This window comes from Oenanthe melanoleuca, chromosome 2 (assembly GCF_029582105.1).
Source record: "Oenanthe melanoleuca isolate GR-GAL-2019-014 chromosome 2, OMel1.0, whole genome shotgun sequence".
Classification (NCBI taxonomy): domain Eukaryota; kingdom Metazoa; phylum Chordata; class Aves; order Passeriformes; family Muscicapidae; genus Oenanthe; species Oenanthe melanoleuca.
The window spans coordinates 98201433-98223463 of NC_079335.1; the positions used below are offsets into that span (position 1 = coordinate 98201433).

Genomic DNA, 22031 nt, shown 5'->3' on the forward strand with positions numbered 1-22031 from the left:
CTGCTCACATATTTATAAGATCCCAGAAACAGTAAGGCAGAATGAAGCAATATTTGTTGTTATCCATACATACTCCAAGTTAACTACAGATAGATAATTAACACATAGAAGAGATGTTGCTTTTGGGATCTAATTGAAGGAAAGTTTGCAGCCATTCCTCAACAGCTTCACATCAGAAGTAGCAATGTTGTAAAGAGTGCCAAATTCAAAGGCACATTGCTATTAATTTAGTTATATCTTCTGTTTGAAGAGAATTTTGTGGCTCCAGGAATTAGAAAGGTTGCATAGGTTTTACAAAAGCCCAATCTTGATGTAGACCAGTTTCACAGGTTTCACAAACTCACAACAAAATTAAATTGTTCAGTATTTTAACAACTGATATTGTAAAGCTAACAGCAATGAAAATAAATAACAGTAATAATTATAATAACAGCATCAGCAACAACTACCACTCAGCTTTACAATCCTTTTCCATCAAAGATCACCAAATTATCTAGGAGCAATGAACAGAAATAATTGACATGCTGACATTTTGACAGGGAAAGCTTAGGAAATTAAAGCACTGCCCAGCAGAGCAGTTCTGACTTCATCACTAGCATGTGTTCCACTGAATATGAACACATTTCCAAGTGAAATGTAGGCTATTAGCTATATTTCCACATAACTGAGATTGATTCTTGAATAATAACAGGTCACACATCATATTCATGCAGTTCCTGCATTTTCTATTTGTGGAGGATTTCAAATCACAAGTGAAATTGCTGAACAAACATTCAGTCCTTAGATCTGAGAGCACTTGATTTCTTGCTAAGTTGGACACCAGTTTTATCTTCAAGGCCTAGTTTTTGATAAACAGAGGTTGTGGGTTTAAAAACAGAGAACACACTGAAATTGGGCTGTATATCCTTCTCCTCTCTCTCTTTTCCACATGAAATATAAATGACTACTCAGGGAACTGTTCAATTAGAAATCAGAAAATCCAGGCTTACTGTACTGAAAATACTTCCATTATACATGACATGCTTTAAGCTTTGAACAGGTGACAAATATGACATAAAATAAAATAAACAACATGCATCCAAGTAACTGCAATTACTCTGCAAGTAATACAGAGCTTTGCACAAAGTTTTGCATTGGTATACCCTAGATCTCTCCTAGTGGGATATTCCTTGGCTCTACATAGCAGACGTAATTCCTGAAGTGTCACTTCTAGCTCTTCTTATAGGCGGCCATGATCCCTGGCAAAAGCAAGCTAACACAACATAATGGGTACAAGCATTACAAAGTCACCATATAGTCAACTTTTTGTTCTAACAGGTGTCTGTTCAGAACCCACTCCAATATTCTGTGAGCAGATTACAGCCCTCTGGATAGGCTATATGTTAAAGGGATCAATCACAGAACAGAATGTTCACCTCCAGAAAGCAGGGGTCCCACTCTGATGTTTATTAATGCTGTAGTGAATTACACTGAACTGAATTCTATATGAAAAATCAGATCCCATGATCTTCCCCTACATGACTGAGAACAGGATTTGGCCTCCTGCATGTTCTGTTGACAAGGGCAAAGGAACCATCAGGGCCTATTCAGAATACAAAATGCAAGCTGTAAGAGTGGTGGGAGTTTTGCACCACTTAATTAGTGGTTTGTCTTAGTCTCTTTTGCCTTCACTCAGAGCCAGGATTAACAAATATACGAAGGAAACAGACTTTCTCGTGTTTGGGCTTGGTCGTTTATTAAATCTTATCAGAAAGTACAGAGTGTTCAGCAGCACTTCTAGCTACCTGCTAGAAGCAAGGAAAATGGAGCAAGATCCAGCTGCTACAAGGTTTCTCAAAGTTAAACAGTCCAAAGAGAATTAACACCTATATTAATTATCCTTTTAACTCAATAACCAAATTCCATGACCCTCAGTGTGACACTGACTGACCAATCAGAAACTTCTACCTGAAACCCATGAAAAAGAAGGAAGAATAAGGAAGATGAACACTGAAAGAGACAACACCCAAAATCCTCCATCTTGTCCTGTACCTATTACTATACTATAAAAACTTCAGATTTAAAACCTTTTGCCATGTGAAAGCACACACTTCTATGTCACTACACACCTGTGATTCTAACTCCTCATTCAAATTTGGAAGCCTTCTCCAAAGCCTCAGGTCACAAGCAGTGTTCTCCGGGGGTCAGTGCCAGAAAGCACAGAAAGCTCAAAAACCCCACGTTTCTGGGATCCAGCACAAGTCACTGCAGTTTGTGCAAAGAGCTGGAATGGGTTTGCAGGAACTGAATGCAGCAAAAAGCTGAGTTGTGCTAAAACAGAAAAGCAAGTGTCAAAAGGACCTGGGTGCACACACAGGGCCAGACAGGTCTAACAGGCTACCAGGAAGATGCAAGGATACCAAACATTTCCTTGACTACAGCCTAGACAAAGTATAAAGCTCCAGAGCACCCAGCAGTGCTTTGACCTTCTCATCAGCTACTCAGGCTAACATGATTGTTTAGTGAACCTGACCAAACACTCACTGATACCAGTACTCAAGACAGTAAGGCACAATATAAAATTTCCATAATGCACTACTCTAACATATAATCAGATCTCTAAGGGATCTGGGAGCTTCTCCTATTCTGCTTTCCTTCATTCTACCCATACTCTATTTTAAACTACTGCTCTTAGAAAGAAAAGAAAAAAATATCAAGACCTGCTTGTGCATTTTGATAAGAGACCTAAAAAATCTTACAGCTTCAAAAAGCTGTCTGAAGATGCATCAGAAGCTCAGCAAGCTATGTGTGCACATTTTGAAGAGGCAATTTTACATGTTTGTTTTAGCTCAACCAAGTCTTCCAAACATATTATTTTATTATTATATATTATATTATTTTCACTAAATTTTGTCTGAACGGTAAGTTTGAAGCAGATCCACAAAGAGAGAACAAGACATGGAGACACGCAGTCGCCCAGATTCTGAAGTTTTCAGAGTATTTGGCACTTTACTAACTGGGGTTTGTAGACAATGGTTATGTCTCTACCACAGCCAGTGCTGGGACTGGAAACCATAGCAGATTAACCAAGCTTTAGTGGGGAATAGAGCTCAGCCTAGGCTGTACCTTGTCTTCTCTGGTGGGTCTCACAGTCTCAAGAGGTCTAAATACTGCCACTGCTCCTGGGAGGCCAACCAGCTGGTTCAGAGCTAGGAAGGCTGATCTAGTTCATTGCAAGGCAGATTATGTCTGCACTGAGCAGGCACAGAACAGCCCTATGAGCAGTCAATGCCACACCTTATTCTACCACTCAAAAAGCCTCCATGCACAGCAGTTTTAAACAAAGATGAACATTAGTGACTGCCCTTTAACCCACTCTGTTAAAGATTTGTCAGACACTTCTGAAGGTATGAGGATAGTTGCAAAGAAAACTCTCCTTAACATACTCCAGGGCTGGATTTGCTGTGAGAAGGCAATTTATAGGCACTAATCAGATGATAAAACATGGAGATTAAACTAACCTTTAAGTTATCCTGTCCATGCCTCTAAAGAGAAAGTTTTTCTCCGTTCTTTCTCAAGTGTTGTGTTCAGTTTAATTAGAAGATTTTTTCAAAGCCTCAGAAGTTTTACTTCTTTGCAGAAAAAATCCCCAAAGCTACCACACTACAATGGATCTCACTAGGTATTTTTCCTGATATTTACTAAAAAGTCTTTTATTCAGCCATATCCCTCTTTGCACACAGGCATTACGTAAGTATACCATCCCAGCCCATGTGTTACACTCTATCTCGTTCCTAATCTTCCTTCAAACTCATGCTTTAAAATCCCTAGCATCCATACAAAATATAAAGGTAAAGCAAATACACATACAACACCTGCTATATAGAAAGCAGCCTTTCTCTACTGACAAAAGGCATTAAAGCTGCTTTCATTTTTGCAGGAACTCATTGTGCATTTCCTTACATAATGGAATGGCAATCCTATGCCTGAATTGGACCACAACGTTATTTTTTAAGAGGCTTTGCTTTTTCAAGCTGCAGATCATATTCTAAAATGCCAACAGATTAGAGCACATTCAGACACTTAATAGTTTTCCCTTATACAAGCAAAAACTCACCCAATACCTTTCACCCTATATCTAATTAGTAGACTCCACACATGGCTTATGTAGACAATGCCCTACTACACATTGCAGCCTGCAGCTTTATAATCCACATCCAAGACATTCATAAGGAAACTGTCATGAGATCAAGGCACCAACAAAACATTCATCAAGTAAAGGATCAGCCACTTATGCTGCCATGAGAATCTAGTGTGACCTGGGCAAGTGGTCAGTGACATTTGGGCACTAAATGGCTTTCAGCTTCTGTGGGTCTTAGGCTTGATTTTGGCCTCTCTTCACCTCAGTTCTGCAAGGTCTGGTCTCTCCCCACGTCAGTCCTGCAAGTGTGCAATCAATTAATAGTTTAAGCATGCACTGTTAAAACAAGTGAATAAGCACTCAAGAGGCAACCTATGGCACATACATGTAGAGTGACCATTTCCTAATTGGATAAACAACTACTTAAGGCAAACATCTACCTCTTCACCACAATTTTTAAAGACATAGCTATTTATATACATCTTGATTTCTCTATACTAAAATTCTTTAAATATTTCTTTTCTTTACCTTGACTTTTACAAAAAGAAGTTAGCTTAAATTGGTAGCAATCATCATCTGTTCTGCCTCCCCATTTTAGCTATCATAGAAGCTTTTCCTTCCTTTGGAAATTCAAAAACTAAGCATTCTAGAATTACATGCTGCGTCAAGTAAAAATAAAAATATCACAACAGAGGAAGTATGCAACACACTTATTTCTTCATTTGAACGAATCACATTGGAGATACGCAGTGGATACTATTTTGCAGCAGATTTAAAGCAAAAACTGAACTTTTTGGTTTAAAAGATATTATTATCAAGTAAAAGAAGACAGTTACTTAATATCTTCTTGATGCAAACTTCACAAACTACTGTTACATTTCCAGACATTGCATGTGGTCAGTATTTCTATTCCTTAGATACTTCAACTATTTTCAACTCTTGTGCATGTAATACAAATGAAATTCAAATCAGTAGTTTTCAATCAGATACCTTTTGAAAGTGGCAGTCTAACACTAAAATTGGTATCTGAATGCAGTCTAGTGGAACATAAAATACATTGTTTTTAATGGATTCACTGGAAAAAAACCTAAAACCACTGTGATCACTTCATTCAAATTATGATTAAGCAACTAAAGATTTGGCTAGATTGTTAGAATGGAAATAGAAGAGAACAATCACAGATAGTAAAACTATAGAATTAAGAAAAAACTTTGTGTTCAGTATGTTTTGCAAAAGACCATAGTACATCTCTTCTTACAGTAGAGTGTTTTCCTTTACTCTCAGCAAGCTCAGCCAAAATTTAGCTAATATTAAACATCAGGCAGTGTTATAGTTCTAGACATTTTAATTAATGGCTTATTTGCTCCTAATAATTTGTCTGAAAGTGAACAGAGCTCATTTTTAAAGGAGCCAATATTATCATGTGCAAGAAGAAATAGAATTCTTTATTCAAGAAGAAATAGTAGGTCACCATAAATAACATCTGCACACTTACTGTAAATCATTTTGGTGACAGAAGGTACTGCCATGCAGTCTGATTAACATTACCAATGAAGCACAGCCAATTTTGATATGTTTGTATGACAGATTGCTATTATTAGTCAACATTAGGATGTTTGATGTAGTTGCAGAGGGCTCTCAGCCCCCAAAATCCTTGTTTTGCATGCTCAGAAAAGCATCTCTGCAAAAAAATTAAATTGACATAAGAAATGGAGGTGAGGATTTTATTTCACTTGCATATTGTAAAGTTCACCTTCAAGCCACATCTTTTGTAACTCATCTTGAAGATCAAATTCTTGTCCCATACTCTGAGTGCATCATCACTGGGGTCTGCAATCAGAACTCAACCAACACCAATGCTTTGCATAATGCAAATTGAACTGAGCCCTTCTCCTGCTGAGCTAGAATAACTAAGAGCAAGATCTCCCTTTGCTTCAGGAATATATTCCATTTTCTGCAAGTTTCTTAGCTAACAAAGTAGAGCTTCTTTATGCACAGATCTTTGCCAGGAGAGCACAGTAATTCTGGCCCCATTCTGTTAGTGGCCTGATGTAAGGAGCAGGTTCTAGTCTGTGAGACAGGCAGCATCCATGTTCTTTGAAAGATGTGTATAGACTTGAGGGCCAAAGAGCTACATTGCAAGGAATTCAGCTGCTTCTTTCTTTAGACAGAACAGTGGATATAAATAAAGAATTTGGGAGTCAATAAGCATACAATAATAATGCACTGGAAGACTTTTCTAGGGCTGGCAAAGCAGGGGACATAACCAAGAAAGGTTATACCAAGGCAGTATGAGTCCTGAGCACTACAGCTGGATTTGCTACCAAGATTTGCACCATTCCACATTCATCTTCTACTTCATTTTTCATGTATTTCACTTGCTTTGAAAAAATAATGAATTATTGCCTCAGAAAATTATTGTTACATATCACATTCCTCTCAATGAGGGTCCTGCAAGTGCTCCCAATCACTGTACAGCCCATCTCTGAGAGGGCTGATATACTGCCTGCTTCTCTTACACAAATTCCTTTTGTTTAAAAGCCATTAACCTAATAGCTATTTAATAATGAACCCCCTATTGCCCTGGAAATCTCCAGTGACTCAGACAGAAGTAAATTCTCTGAGTGGATATTTCTGCCACACCACCCAGCTCTTGCTTTTTCCTCTTCTCTTTCAAATATTCAATTATTTGATTCCCCATGTTTTAACTCATTAACCACTTTCCCAGATTTCTAGCTCAGAAGAGGAAAAAAGACAGTATAAAACACAAATAGTTAGGAAAGTAGCAACCTATGCAATTCTTCCCAATGATGGCCTTTCCCTATTCAGTAGCAGCTCATTTCTGTTCTTCATAATTTAGTTTTCCTGCCTAACTCTTTTCATTAAGGGCTGCTGCAGACAGGATCCAGTGGCAGTACCTCAGCCCTCTAGCCAGGCTGTGGAAAAGGCCAGCCTTTTTGTCAACAACTATGTTCCAAAGCAAAACAAAACATCATTGCAATGACATCCATCCTCTGCCCTGGCTTCCAGCTGAGAGGTGTCCTTCCAGCCACCTTTCTGAGTTTCCCATGTTGGCACCGGGATAACCCAGGCTCCCACTGCCACCTTGCTCGGCCCCCAACAGCAGGGGGGGTCACCCATCCTCACAATTAGCTGTGAAACAAGACCATGTTTTTTAACACTTGGAAGATGCCTCCAGCCTCTGGCTTGGCTTAAGAAGAGACAATTGGATGGAGTACATAAGCCAGGTGCTGATTAGTCCAGTGCTGAACCTGTACATCCCAGTACAAAGAGGGGGGAAGGGAAGAACACATATAGACAGATACACTCTACCTAAGCCCTTAGGATCTCCTTTATTTGGTTTGTCCAGTGACTGTGAAAGAACATCAATGTGTGAATTGAATTTTAAAAAGCACTCAATGAGGCAAACAAATTGTAACAATACAGGGAAGGCAGAGTGCTTGACCAGTCTTTGTAAACCTCTTCACAAGCTGTGCTCAAAGCCAGAGCCTTCACCTCTATAAGTGAAGAAGAGGGGAAAGGCAGGGAATAAAACCTAATATAGGGCTTACAGGTACTATGACACCACAAATGATTACAAAAACATCATGCATTTGACTCCTGAAGTGCAGGATGCACAGTGAAATCAATAAACCAAAAGGGATGAGGGAAACGAAGTACTCAGAAACACATGGACATGGATCAGTGAGTTAATAAATTACCTTGGAATGTTGGGCAAAGGTTTTTGCAAGGCATCTCTGATAAACTGAAATGCTAGCCACAATCTGCACTCTCCCATTTCCTTTAACTGTGTCTCACCCTGAAACTAACACCATCTCTTCCTCTGTTAATGATTTTATTACTTGGGTCATCCTTCTTCTGTACAGAGATGCAAAACGGCACTGACAAGATTAAATCAAGCACCTGCTTTTAAGTAAGCTATTAGTAACACTCAAGGGAGGCAGGGGGCAGGGAGCATAAACACTGTCTGTGTGATTGTAGTACAACAGTAGCTTTTCTTCTCAGTAGTACACTTACAGAGATGGCTTTTCTGGATGAAAAATTAGGCACAGCAGATTTTATTACTTCCCATACTACAGAGTGATAAAGACGACTATTGGAATAATTACATTATGCTATAATTACATATAGTAATTGTCAAGGGCATGGCAATGCTCTGGAAAGTACTTTGAATTCTAAACACTCTGTATTTCTCAGGCAGCTGTTAAGGGTTTTCCTTTATTGATAATTCCAAGCCTACATCTTATCAGCATATATCAAGTAAAACCCAAGTGCACAAGCAGTAATCCCTCCATGACAGCTCTGTGGAGAATTGTTCCAGAGATCTTTGCATCATTTTCAGGGTTGGGAGCACCCCAGGTCATGCTGCAGAGGCATTCAGGTCAATCAGGATAAAGACATCCCAGGGGACACCTCATCAGGGTGGCCTCAAAGTTGGAAAGGAAGCCTGTGCTGGCAGCAGAAGAGGAGTCAGGAGGAAAGACAAAACATTGTAGTGTCTTTGAGGAAATTTAGCCAGCAGCATTGCAACCTGCAATTCAACCAGAAAGAAGACACATCAGACAGACTTTGTTCTGGAACCAGCATGGCAAGGAAATTTTATATTTGATTGGGTAGAAAAAAAAAGAAACAAAAGATAAAAAACAATATTTCTGTCATTTTCTTTCTTATCCTCCTTATGACTCTTTAAGCAGGTCCTGCCTTACTTAAGGAAAATAACTCCCCTCTTTTTGCCCTGTGTTTTTACAGTGGAGAAAAGTTAACATCAGTTATAAATAGTTTTAAAATATCAGTCACAACTACAGGCTTGTAACCCACTCTATAACCACAAACTGGACATTTGATGTGGAAGCTGCTTGATATAGAAAGACACAAGAGAGCAGATAAAAATCTGCATCTGTTTACACCAAAGATGCATCTCCACTTAATTTTGAGTACAGCCTGCTCAGGATACTTATCCACACTAATCAGATTAACAGATCTGTGGACTGTCCTGTATGATGGATTGTCTGAATTTCTTACCTACCATTTGCATAAAATGTAGTGGCTGGTTTGTCTGGAGGTGAAACAGGAGATTTGATCTGAAATTTTGTTTGCACTCTTTTGTAGTTCAAAGGCATAACTGTTTGAAGTTCCTCTGAAAAGAACACATTCACTGTAGTACTTGCTCACCCAGATTGGTATATATAGCCAAGTGAAAAGCAAGCTTCAGCTCTGTAAGTATGAAGATTCTTTTTTTCCTTGAAAAATATGTTATGTCTTGCAATGCACATATCAGCAGTAAGGAAAATGCAGGACAAATAATTAAAAATAACAAATAGTGTACAGTTTAAAATTGTCAGTTTATTGAATATATAGAAAACAATGCCTAAGATCTGAATCTATGAATCAGATATATGTTGATGTAAAAAATTAGGACATATTGCCTTTCCCCTATTATTTTTAGCTTTTGCTGTGTTCTTTAAATCACCAAGAGAAACATAATATGGTTTGGAAAGGACCTTAATGACCATCAAGCTCCAATCCCTCTGCCACAGGCAGGAACACCTTCTATTAAGGTGCTCAAACTCTCATCTAACCTGGCCTTTAACACTTTCAGGGATGGGGCATCCACAGCTTCTTTGGACAACATATTCCAGTGCTTCATCACCTTCACAGAAAACAATTTCTTCTCAATATCTAATCTAAACCTGTCCTCTTTAAAACCATTTCTCTTGTCCTATGAATAGATGCCCCTGTGAAACTCTCCCTTTGGAGAGGAGCTTTTTATTTTGGACTCTCAAGAGTCCTATCTGATTTGGGGGGAAAAAATCCTGGAGCAGTATTAGTGGCAACAATCAACTCAATATGCCAATACTGAAGAAGGAATGTTGGTATCAAGATCCAAATTAGGCCCATTCTTATGCCATATTTTTAAACAAGATTTAGTCTGTCAATTGTCAAATTCACCAATAAAATCATTAAAATGAAATACAAGCTCTTTCCACAACAGATGAAATCACATCAGGTCACATTAAACTGGCTATTAAAAACATGCAGAAGAAAAACAGCCCATTGATTGTAAAATCCAGTGTTGCTTCTTGACTATTTATTATTGCAGATTAAACAGGTTTAAAAAGGAAGCAAACAAAACAATCACCTGTGCTGTTTATGTCTAATCATTAGAATTACAACTTGAAAACCATATGCCTGGATTCTTTCTTCAGTGTCAGGCTGGTTTCATCAAGTTTACAGAAGCACCTAAACTGATCATCCAAAATGGAGAACAAAAAAATTATCTTCTAAAAGAAAAGCTTTTTTTCAGTAGGTACTCAGCATGAGCTCAACCCAGAAAATAATTTTGTTATTAGTCTTAAATGACACATTTACCTTCCCTTACCTTACTCTGTATAAATATGCTTCTAGTCAGTTTATTAATTGTATGCATCTTTTTATTCTTTCAGAAAATGGTGAATAATGCTTCTCAGTTTTTGGAGTTTTTATTTTATTTTTCAAATCAAGTTGCTTTCAGATGGAAATTGGAATCAAAATAAAATGCCACAACCACTATTTCCCATTTTTAAAAGCAGTTAAATATTTTAGTTAAAATCTAGGACAGGTAAGATTGTCCATTCTCATCAAATTTAATCCAGTGCCATCACTGGAAGCATGTCATGATATACTTGTCACAAATTTTCTACCATCCATTTAAAGCCACTTCTGCTCCAACTACAATTTATGGATAATAGCACACACAATTTGAAACCTGATTTTATTTGAATGGATCAAAAATGAAAACTTTAAAAAAATCTTCTCCCTTGTGTTTAGCCCTTTATATATTTATTTAACCTTTAATTCATTAGGCTAAATGATACAACCTCTTCTAGCCTTTTCTCACAAAACAGGCTGTTGTGCTCCCTGCTCATCTCAGCAGGTATTTCTGAGCCCGTTTCAGGCTCATGTTCATGTGTTTTGGAGATGGGTTTTCAGAGATGTATGTGATATTCCAGGGATGGCATAAAACCTACAGTGGCCCTGGGAGAAATCCTGCTGCTGCCTGTGAATCCTTCCTTCCTTCACCAGGAGATCACCTCTGCTCCTGCTGCTGACAAACCATGAAATGGCACATCTGCAGCATCATTAAGAGTGAATCTTCTCCCACACATGGGATGGAGAGCTTGAGCTCTGTGGTATATGGATATTGAGGCTCCTGACCCTTTTCTGTTCAAAATAGGAGGTCAAGCAGGTTTATTGTCCAGTGTATAACTGGCACTTTCTGGTAACAACAGTGATTTTCACTTCCATATGCTTCTTCCCATTAGCCAGTGTGCTTTTCCCCAGCTTCCCTCTTTCTCAAAGCCTTAGGCAGGTTTTGTTTTGCCATGGAGTGCTATCTTCAACAACCATGCTGCCCTCATGAGTCAGTTTGACTTTGGCTTTTGGCATTTTCTAGGTAACTAAAGCACCCGTGGTTACATGTGGGGATGACAGAAGAGAGCTCTAATGCACCTGTAGTTTTGCTCATCATCCCTTCTCCTCTTCCATGCTTCACACTACTTAGCCTCCTTTTGGAGTTCACATGGTCATATTTGAAGTCTTCCTTTTGCTTACAAACCAGTTCCAGGTAGAAGTTAAGACAAAAGGGATGAAAATTTGCTTTCTCTTTGTTTAGTGCAAAAGCTCCTCTACAGGTAGCTTTCTGTTTTCAATTTCTCAAGCATTTTCCTTTTGAAATACAGTTACATAAGATTTATAAATAAAACCCCAAAACTGAAGTACAGTACAGATCTCACAGACTTACTATTCATCTTCACAGTTCACAAGTCAACTTCTGATCATTCTATCCAGAAATTGCTTTGGTCCCCAAGTATACCAGAAATGTTTTACTGTCTACCAAAACAATACTGAAAATACCACATAATCTCATTTCTTCAGAGACTGTGTGCTGAAATATTATCTGCCATCCACCAATCATGTATGCCTGGGTTTTACTATTTAAATTGCATTTTCCCCCTCATGAGTAACATAAGTACAAGCCAGATGACCTTATTTTTAGTTCATCATAAACATACAAAGTAATTTCACATTAACCTTCTTTTCTTTTTAATAATGTAGTATTTCTATTTAATCCTTGCCTGCCACTTCACCATATTTCCAGTAAACATGTAAAAATCTATCTGCATAGCAATAATAATTGGTTTAGTACTTCTATTTTGCTGCCAAGTTTCTTGTACAATAGTCAACAAAACATCTTGGTTATTCCTTGCTGACTTCATCCAATTCCAATCCACGTATTATTGTACTTCCCCCTGCTCCATGCTCTAGCATCCAGTTTGTGTTTTCACCTTTTACTAAATAAAGCAATTTTATATCCTACAGAGACAAAATATGCTTATCTAACACATTTTGCTTTTAAAAATTAACTGATTTACTGGTTGAACTCAGGAGCTAGGGATAATGTTGATCACTTCTCATCACCAGGCCCTTCTGTACTTTATCATCATCTCATAACTCATTTTTATTCATACATTGAAAGAAAAAATGAACCATTTTCCTTTTTTAAAAAATCTAAGTATTGAACTGAAGTTAAATGACTACTATAAAATAATAATAATAAAATAATCTTTGACTCTACAGTAACCCCCTATCAAAAGCTTCTTTAGCTTACTCTAGATGCAAATACTGAACTAGTAAGGTGGCTAGTTCTGTCTGTTCCCATTAATTTTCAGCAGGTCATATTTTAACAAGCTTTTTTATTTACTTTGTATAATTTTAACCAAACTGAGAAATTTATTAAGAAAGGGCCACATTATTGATTTCAATTAGGTCTACTTTGCAAGAGAAATGTATGAATTTAGTGAAATGAAAAACCTGTGGTTTTATCTTTCAAATCAGGTTTGTTGTTTCAAATTTGTGACAGTAATACAAAAGGTAGTTGCTAAATATTTATTAACTGCTGAAAAGTAGGTAGATGGCACTGTATGTTTCTAAATCAGATGCTCACACAAGTATCTGACAAACAGACTTCAACAACTGTCTCATCTGCCAACACAGCAACTGGAAGAGACCTCCTGTCTCATCACACTTGCTGCCTGCAGTCCTAATTAACTACATCCTCAACACCCTTCCACTGATTCATCAAAGACCAGAGTTGGGCTCCCTACACTCAGGCACATAATTTGGGGTTGAAATGTCTGGGATTTCATAGCCTCATCAATATAATTTTCAAGGATGGGACACATTTAGAAAGCATGTCTGTGTATTGCTCCATTCATTGTTACACAAATACATTCAATTAATGCATTTTTGAGGGTGCAATTTCAAAGTCTGGCTCTTCTGTCATGTTTTAATTCAGATTTTCTGTCCAACTATAATGATCTTACTTTATTCATACCTCAGACAAAACTCTCAGCAAGAGGGCTCAGGAGTCATTATTTTAAACTAGTGAATCATTGGAAGTAATGAGGAAAAAAGAAGATAGGAGAGTGGGATGGCCTATAGTGAAAAGACATTGTTGATCTATTAACAGATAACAGAATTGGAAGGCATTGGACCTTACAGTACCTTTTGTGCAACTTATTTAAAAGTGAATTTAACTAAAATAGTGGCAGTGTAAACACCAGTTATATGATATGGGTACAGCTCATCTTAACAAATTTTCCCAGAATTTATCAAACCATATCAGATTTACCCTAACCCTTCAAAACGACTTGAGTTTAGTTTGCCACTAAAAGCACATCACATAAGTGATAAATAGTGCTCCCTAAGGGATCTTAAACTTTTCATACTATTTCATTCCCAAATCTAACCAGTCCACCACACTTTCCTCCTGCCAAAGGGAGTTCTGGGTTATCCCAAAGCATCTATAAACTGTCAACCCACACTTACATTTTTCACACTACAAGTTGAAAGAAGAACTTGTCAAAAAATGTCAAATGCAATTATTCTCTCTCTCATATCACTTTCATTCTCTACCTATGAATCTGCTCAAACTTCAGGTCTGCAAGGCATTCAGACATAGCACTGACACATCAAAGATTACACAGGGCTATCCTGTATTCTCTACAGGAGGACACAACTACTGGAGAATCACTGGCTTTCTCTCTTAGTGTGTGTAATCTATTTATTTCCCTGTAAAAAATCCTGAAAGCCTCACCATTTTTCATAAATCTTTCTTAAATAATTTCTCCTAAATCAGTTGAAAATGTATCAATTACCTCTTTTTATTAACTCTAAGAGATGAACTGACATCTTACTGTGGCTTTTGGCTTTCCCTCTGCATATGGCTGGCTTGGGGAAGACCCATCCTGAAAATCCTGCCACAATCAGAGAACTGGCATTGACCTGGATGGGAACAGCACTTCACACCAGGACACTGCTGCATGGCATTACACTTTATTTGGAAGCCCAATGCTAAGGACTACAATCAACAGCTCATCACAAACTGCAGTCAATTGGAACAAAACAATTATTTTTAATGAAAAAGTGTTTGAAAGAACTTTCCAGTGAAGCAAAAAGGCTGTTTTGCATTTAAGGCACTGAAACTCTGAAGGTTCACAGCCAGAGGGATGCTCTTCTACAGAAGGGGAGCAAAGCAGAAAGAAACTGAGCCTGGCCACAATCAGCTATTTGCATTTCAGGGTATGCAAAAATCCATAGAAATGGTAAAACTGGAGGGGAAGGCTGTCTCTTTTGGCTGGACTGCTTCTAACTGTTCCTGGATCGTGGGAATGGCTCTTTGGCAGTCACTGTGTGCAGCCCAGGGCTGCAAACCACAGTCAGGGCAGTCCAATGGGTGTGGCACAAGGACTGAAGCATACAGAAACTCAGTAAATAAAGGAAAGGCATGTGCTTGAATCCATAACTGCCTGGGGAGGAGCTGGCTTGTCCAAACACTCAAAAAATTACAAATAGTATTTGAAAACTTCTCCCCAGCCCTGTCCAAGGTAAAGGCAAACATATTTTTAAGCTGGAATATGTGTGAATTGATTTTGCTGTTGTTGAGAACAATGTCCCCTGCAACACCGTGCCCCACAGACCACACCACACTTGCTCAAGTCTGGTGGAGTCAGAGCTCTTTTGGAACCTCAATGGAGCTCTTAAGGAAAAACACCTAAAGGAGCAACAGACCTCCTCAACCCTCTCATTTAATCTTATGAGTGGGAGAATATAACAGAAGTTGAGGTGTGGTATTCACTGTTTCCTCCTCCCATATGGCCCACTTCCAGTCTGGGATGAACTCAAGTATCAAGAATAAAACCTTATTGAGGAAAAGATTTTGTTGAATCATTCTAGAGACCTTCCCCACATTCATCTGTGAAAGCTGTTGGTGCCAGATCAGAAATGCACTTCTGCAGATATGTTAGCTATTCATTAGTACATTTACTTGCTCCAAAAATCCTGCAAAAAACACAGGATATAGAACATGCTCTGAGGCTTGAGTGTGCTCCACTACTGTAACTGTTAATATTTCCACTAGGAAACATAACCTAAAGTCCCAAAGGCTTAACAGGTTAACTGTTCTGGTAATGTTAACCAGCAGCTTCTTGTGAGTTGACAATTCCTTACTTGAAGGGTTATTATCAATTAACTGCAAAGTAAATGTTTACTGAATTAGTTGTTTCAATTGTGTTGACAATCGTTTGTACAAATTATACATTACGGGACCTGCTGCAGAATTTGGACAAAATAGTCTTAACACATTTAAATTTACTGTAAATACATTCAAATGTTCATTGTTTGTAATATTTTTAGTTCTTTGTAGGATTTTTTATTCTTCACAGATGACTCTCCCATCAAAGCTTAGTCAAAGATGGAATAAACATACTTAAAGTCCTATTTTAACTTCAAACAAAAATATTTTAAAAAACCAAAACAAAACAAAGAAAACAAACAAAACCAGAACCAACCACTCTGCACTCCTTCCTAATAAACTTAAAATCTTACTTTTAGATTACAAATATATGGTGTCTGTGTGTGTGCTTATTTTATCCCAGTCACTTCTTCACAACAGCAAAAAAGTGACAGCAGATTTAATTTGCTGATGTGTCTGGGAAATTTTTCTATTTCCATCCAGTTCTCTTTCCTGCTCTCTGCTCCTACCTTTATTTTTCTCTCTTAAAATGCCTAATTTCTCCTTACTTTTTAGAGAGTCTCTACTTTTTTTCCTCAGTTTTTATTCCTCATTTTCCTCTCTCCAACATTTCATTTTTCTGTCTTGACTCATGTCATCACATAGGGGACTGTTTCCATTTCTAATTATAGCTCCAAATCTATTTCACTGACAGAACTTTTTATCAGAGACCATCACAACTTCTTCAACTGAAGGGAATCCAACAGAAAACCAGAATGCAAAATAACTCAGTCTTAAGACTGACCAGATTTCAGCTGGTTTTCCTACACATCAGCTTATCAAACCTTCATCCAAGACTTCTTTGCTGGACTCTGCTGAGCACTCAAGGAAAACAGCAGAATTGAAACAGGAAAACAGAGCTGCAAATGAGCTTGCTTATGAACAGGAAAACAGCAAGGGTTCAAAAGTATATTACAGTCAGAAAAATAAAAGGAGAAAGTACAAAGAAAGGTTAAGTATGAGAAATACTCCAATTTGCAGAAATTTTCCTGTCCAGCTGTAATTAAAGCTGCCAGAACTGGAGTTCTTTCACTCCCCTCCACCCCCTGTAATGGTATTTCTCTGCCACTAATATATTTTTTCAAAAATTACATCTTAAGTTTCTTCCTGGTATATCTGAATGTAACTTTTACGATCTTGCACTCAGTGCAGCTATAAAAGCAGACCTTGTATTTTGCATGTTTTTGGCCAACTCAAAATTCAATGAGTAAAAATAACTACTATCTGAGCTCCAGAGGTCGCACTTGAATTTTCCTGTGGGATTCTACCTCACTCTTGGTTTATAAATAACTTCACACTTCCATGGCTTGGTGAACTAACACAGGCAAGTGCAAATTTGGCAGCTTTAGCTCATTCTTTGTCTCACTGTAAAGCTACAAAACATTTAACTTCTCTACTTGGAGAATACACATAACTTTCCCTCTTTTCCATTTGGTGGCTGGTAGAGCATTCATCTATGTGAACACAAACAGAACAACTCCAACCTTATTCCATCTGGACTGTCATCTTTGAGGTTTTGTAACTATTTCTGTATGTGAAGTACAAGCACCACAAGGGCAACTTTATAGAAAGTTAAGACATGCCATCCCTGGATCATGTGTCCCAATTTATTGTGCCTTTTAAAGTTCATAGTTGCATCAAAGATGAAGAACCAAAGGCTATGGTGGCCTTGGTGAATCTGGAGCCTGGAGGTGAGGGAGAATGATCTTGAGAAGCCCATACACTCCTTTTAAAGCAAGGGAACTCACTCCTCAGCACACTCACTACAGGTCCCTCAAAGTGTTCGTCCTCCTCCTCCAGCCCACTTGCACCCACCTGCAAACCTTCCTACTTCAAAATGAGCAACAGATTGCATCTTTTCACTCTGCTGCTGAAATGAGTGCTGACTGCTCTTTGACAAGAGACACAACAGAATCATCAGCACAGGCTGACAAGCTGCTTCTTTAAATATTTAATAATCGTAACATCAGGATTTTAGGGATCTCTTTTCTTGGTTAATGATCATGTTTAAGTACCTGTTTCTGGCCAGACTTGTGCTTTGGCTGGCTTGTGATCTGCCGTGCAACAGAATCAAGCTTATAAATCCCACAGGACATTTGGGCTGAACTTGAGTTTGCAGCAACATTTGATGAGCCATGAGGTTGTGGGTTCTGTAGCTTTGCTGGAGTCTGTTCTAATTAGGAGTCCATAGGCAAGGGCACTGAGCCCTGTGCTCTGGGAACAATTTTATCTTAAATTCTCTAAAAAAAAAAAAAAAAAAAAAAAAGGTGTATAAATTTACATCTAAAATTACCTATAATCTGAGTCTTCAGCCTCTAGTACCATATCAAAGTTGTCTCTTTTGTGTGAAGAGGCTTAATCACAAAATAACTGTTCAATTTCCTTCTCCAGATTAAGCTGTCATTGTTTAAAATACCTTTTTTGCTCCTTGCACTGGAAATGAAGTTAATTCAATGCATTTCTATTTTTTTAACTTTTCTGTTATTTTCTCCATCACAGGCTGACAGATCAGAGTAATAAGTTCTTTCAGAGATTAACACCAGATTAAATTTTTTAAAACTCTTGAAAGTAACTCAAATGTCTAATGCAATATAGATTCTACCCTTTCCCTTCCTCGGGCCATAACCAATGGAAGGGAGAAATAAATCTTATACTGCAACATAATATTAAACTGAAATTGGATGCAAGACAAAAATACCACCACCATCATTTTTGTATATGGTGCACTGTTTTCTTGCATATTCTACTTCAGCTAAAGCACTTGCAAGAAGAAAGTGAGCAACTTGTAACATGAAAATTGTCATTTCAAACCTAAGCAAAAGAAAGACGAACCATCTCTAATAAAAGTTTGATCTCTTAATTTCTATATGCTATCTCCAAAAGCTAAATTTAAAACTGCAAAATACTGCAAAGGAAAATAGAGTAGTACTTTTTTAAGGAATGAGAATTTGGCCAAATTCAGTTCTCAAACCTCCTGGGTGAATTAGGGACTGACTCAGGCTCTAATAAACATATGCAGTAGCTCTCAATGACCTCAAAACTCTCAGAATCTCAATGATATTACATTGATCTTACTACAGAAGTAGGACTTGGCTGTTTCTTCAGGTTCAAAAGGAGTGCAAACTCAAAAGATGTGCAACTCAAATAGAAAGAATACATTCATTGGAACCATGCAGACCTGCAAAACTGAATTTGTTTTGACTTCCCCACCCTCTCCTCCCAAATCTCATCTGCATTTAAATAGATACAGTTTTTTGTTAGCTGCTACCTGACTGAAAGCATAAACAGTGATCTAGAAGCTGACAGAGGTTTTTTTTGGGTATTGTTTTTTAAAGGCACGAAGGACAGCACTGTGCAAGCTCAGAGTCCTGAAATCCTTTGCTTTAGAAAGATTCTTTTCAATGGGACATTCCAGACGTTTTTCATATATTAACTGAGCAGGGCATAAAACACCTATACAGGCTGTACATAATTTTAGGCTGTAGATTTGATGGCATATGCCATACTTCACTGGCTAGCTGTGCACACACCCCTACAGACCTAGGGGAATGCCTTTCACTAGGCACAGTCATTCCAATACAAGCAGAATGGCACTGAAAAGGTGGTTGATGTATATTTATCCACTCTATCACAAAAGAAGAATTCAGGAGACTCAAATATAACTATATATAGTTATATATATTTATATAGATATCTATATATATAGATATAAATATCAAATATATTTCAAAAAGTAAAGCTCAAAGCCAATAAACCATCCAAGAACTAGATTTTTCTTGACTGAAAACAAACAAACTATTTTTTGGGGTTTTTTTATTTGCGAATACTTGCATTCTCAATGTAATGTGAACAAAAGGGAGTGGATTAATTTTGGGGGAAATTAAATCAATCTGTGATGCTATTACACAAATATACCACCTCTGATGTAGGAAAACTTTAAGTAATACATTAGAGAGCGATGAGAAAGTGTATCAAAGAAGCCCCACTGTACATACTTTTGCTTTCAACAGTATTCTGTTCTGGCCCAGCTGAATGCACCTTTGATGTGACCTGGTGTGACTGTCTGTCATGTTCACCTTTACAAAAGTGCCAACAAGCACAGAATCTCTTACAAATTTATGACATATCTGGAACATTGAGATATTGTTACTTTCATTTAGCATGAATAAGAAATCCACATAACCAGAGTCACCTAGACAAGTCACTTGGAAACACAATCCTGACAAGACCTCTGACATACTATTCAAGAATGGAACCATTTGTGAAAGCTCCTGTTGAATAATTACATGACTAAGGCATACAGAAAGCTTCCAGTCTAAAATCCTAAATTGCATATGCAGTCATATACAGTTAAAACTATTAATAGCAGGACCATTCCAGACTTATTAAATTGTTTTGCTTTGATGAACTTCTATCAAAGCCAAAAGGCTCTTTAAATAAATTTGCATCAGTAGAAAAAAATTACAACTTGCATCTAAATCCAGGTGGCACTAGGCATGCTCAACACATCAGAAGCAGAGCTGAGGTAGTCATAGCACTTTTTGTACTTGTCAAAGATGTCATCAGCAGAACATATCAAACGAGGGATTGCTTAGAAGCTTAAGTACTGAATGTCAAGCAGAAGTAACCAGTCCAACAGCAAGACTAAATTGTTTCAGATCCACTTGCACAAATTTTAGAGTTCCTTCTGAAACTGCAAAACATTTAACAAAATGAACCATGTTTTTCTTAGAAAACTCTTCAGTCTAACGAGAATGCTGTAATGAGTCAAGCATTTTAATATCTTAAGTCTCATTTTGTATTAAAAATTAGTATTAGAAAAAATGTAACATTCAGGGATAAAAAAATTAAATGAAAACAGTCACATAAAAATGTAATGGTTTTCTTTGCTTTAAATTATAGTAATAGATCTGAGGTAAATCAATTAATACTGTGATTTCATAAAATTATTAAGAAGTTTGGCCTTGGAAAGCAAGCAGGGAACATGGTGTAAAACATGAAGTTTATCCAGAAAGTTTATAAGTCAGAGAAATATAAAAGCACCACATCAGTGTTATCAATACATTTTGTAAATCTAATTATAGGTGCATCATCATAGAACAAAAATACAATACCCACACCCTACCTATTAAACCTTTTTACAGCCCTGATAACCATTAGCCCTGCAAATGAAAATAGGAAAGTGCTACAGCTGCAGAACTGCCTGCAAAAATAAGCAGCTCTACAGACTTAGAAAGAAAAAAGAATAAGAAAATAAGTGGATTTGTAAGTAAGTTCACAGCATTTAATTACAGATCTGAAGTAGAGCCTACTAAGTCTATAGCAGCCTTTCAAGGCACAAGACCTTTGCCAGGAAAGCCAAACCAGATTTTTAATAAATAGCATTGCCTGGATCTCAAAGAGTATTGGATTCAACCTTCTGCTTCTAGGCATAAGTACAGATTCAGTGTAATTTTAGATAATGTCTTTGGACTTAAGACTTCAGAAACAGAACCTTGTTTGAGGCATAACAATACAGATGTCTGCTTTAACTTCAAAGCAATGTTTAAAAGGTTTCAATGATAGAAATATTCAGCTAACATAAGAAAAGGATGAAACTGCAATGACAGAAGTATCACCACAAATCCTCCCTGCTTTGTGCAGTGTCATTTCCAATACACTTCAGACTGTACAGAGAAAGAATGCCAGTGCATCTGAGTTCACATGAACATGCATATTTATCATGAAAGTACTTCTTCCCAGTTTCTATTTTAATAATGACAGAAAATATACAGAATAAAGAATACTAAATTGCTATTCTTTATCCTTCATTTATAGTGCAATATGATTTTAAAAAGAAATTTTAAACATGACATTTCATTTTCAGCTGTGGTGCAGTTTTATCCAGTTTTAACATTATTTAACTCCAAAAAATAGGGGAAATAATCTCTAATATTTTAATAAATCTTAATAGAAGACTACAAGTACATCCTTGACAAGTCAAAGAGGCAAAACCAAGAGCACAGAAAATAAAAAGTAAAGCTGAATAACCTCTGATACATGCTTATTTATTCCCTCCCAAAAGGAGTACCTAACTCCTCACTCATCCCACTGAGAAGCCTGTTACACAGTTACTTTCCAAAACAAAACTTTTGCCTTTAGAACTCTTTACTACTGCATACTACACCTAACAGAGATAAAATGGATTTTTCTGCTTCATGCCTAAGAACATTACTTAAATAAGGTTCCCCAGTACAATAGCAATTGTCCTCCTAAAGGGAAAATGGAAACATTTGTCTT

General features: G+C 37.4%; 1 protein-coding gene and 1 long non-coding RNA gene across 6 annotated transcripts in view; both read right to left on the reverse strand.

Moving 5' to 3' along the window:
* Positions 1–22031, reverse strand: part of TPK1 (thiamin pyrophosphokinase 1) — a 297778-nt gene that overhangs the window by 132252 nt on the left and 143495 nt on the right. The gene's annotated exons all lie outside the window — the stretch shown is intronic.
* LOC130249202 (uncharacterized) lies at positions 7455–16768 on the reverse strand. The gene is made up of 3 exons (XR_008839754.1): positions 16498–16768; positions 9168–9278; positions 7455–8672 (listed from the first exon to the last, which is right to left on the reverse strand). It is a non-coding gene; the product is annotated as an uncharacterized LOC130249202 (long non-coding RNA).